Genomic DNA, 1,843 nt, shown 5'->3' with positions numbered 1-1,843 from the left:
AAAAAAAGAAAAGAAAAAAGTCAATTTCACATCTCCCAGGATCAACAATGGGATCAAGCATATTTTGCCCTAGAAAACTGTGTAGCTCCAAGACTTACTGGGAATTTTGATGAAGTAAACACACAAACAGAACTGAAGTTGAAACCAGAAAACTGGCATGGCTAAATTCGTGTACAATGCGCCCTCCCTATATGTATAGGATCCGTTCCGGAACACACACACACACACACACACTGTGTATGGGGAAAAGAACATATGCTCAAGCCCCATAGAAAATAATGAGGCACATGCTTGCAGCATGGTGCACAGCGCAGGTACGTGCCCCATTACATCTGCCAAGGCTCGTAAATTGTAAACAACTTGAAGGCAACAAATGAATGTTACATTTGCTTTTTATAATCAATAATACAATGAAATATGTTTATTGTACAAGTCATTAGAATTTTAAAAATTTGCTTAAGACATCTTCTTTTCCTCAACTCTTCAAAGTGGTTTAGGTTCTCACCTAAAAATTGCCAGAGAGGTTACAGTGCTGGTATAGTGCTGTAAAACAAGCAACAAAAGCATACATACAATATTAATCCCAACTAGATGAGATTATTGAATCGATGGGAACATGGTCTAATAACACTTATGTACATGTTGTTGGTTCTGTTGGCTTACAGATGGTTTTCTATTTCATCAGATCAATGCATTCTGAAATGGTTCGTTTTAACACTTATTTCAGTTTGAGTGATCTAGGCAAAAGTACCGTGCTGACATGGATTTTAGGGTTAGGGACCGCGTGGCAACCGCACGGTCCCTAACCCTAAAACGTGCCGACGGTGCAATAATGCTGGCATCCTTTGTACATGGGAATTGCCATTATGACACAACAGACGCATAGCATCCGCATGTCACACCGCGCCAGTTACATCACAAGTGCACCATTGACGCACTCACATCACTCCAGTGGCACAAAAAGAACCCAGTTTTTCCGGGTTCTTTTTACTCTGGAGTGATGGCATGCAGTTTGGGGCTGCACCGTCCCTCTGGAGTAAAAACAGGCACCAACAGGCTGCCGTTTCTCAGCGGTCTGTACTGTATCCTAGTGGCTCTACTCTTTTGGGTACTAACAAGTGGATTTAAACCAAAGAATCCTTTACTACCTTAAAAATTACCAAAAGCATCATGGCATAAAATGGGTTGGAGTCCATTTCTTTAGAGGGAAATGATGAAATAGATTGTCTGAGCCAAGAAAGCATATGCCACAAACATAGATTATTAGTATTTAAGATGCTCTACCATGGTAGCTGGTAGCTCCTATTGCCAGTTGGATGGTGAATCTGCTCTCCAACTTTAAAGGAACTATTCAACAATGAAATAGATTTCAGCACACTGGATATCTTCTTTAAAATTCAGAGTAAAACACATAGAAGACTCTCAGTCACCCACCCGCCCCAAAAATAGAGGCCATCAGCCACCAAGAAGACTCTTGAGAGCTAGTTATTTCAATTTCCATGATAGGAAAAACTTTCATTTCTAGTTTATATATCCCTGGTCCTCAGACTTTTGTTGCTATTATTGTGTGCCTTCATGTTATATCCAACTTATGGCAACACTAAAGCAAACCTATTCCGGGGGTTCTGGGTCTGCGAGTGTATGAATCACCCAAGGTCACCCAGTGGATTTCCATGGATGAGTGGATAATTGAACCATGCTCTCCAAAATCATAGCTCAAAACACTATATGATGCTGGCTCTCAGACTTACTACTAGGTTCTTTTGAAAACTGGACCAAAGGATTGGGTTTCCAGGTCAACAAATCTAGATACTTAGTTTTTGACCTAACTAAAACTAATCTA

This window comes from Sceloporus undulatus, chromosome 5 (genome assembly GCF_019175285.1).
Source record: "Sceloporus undulatus isolate JIND9_A2432 ecotype Alabama chromosome 5, SceUnd_v1.1, whole genome shotgun sequence".
Lineage (NCBI taxonomy): Eukaryota > Metazoa > Chordata > Lepidosauria > Squamata > Phrynosomatidae > Sceloporus > Sceloporus undulatus.
Note: the sequence above shows the minus strand (reverse complement) of the source record.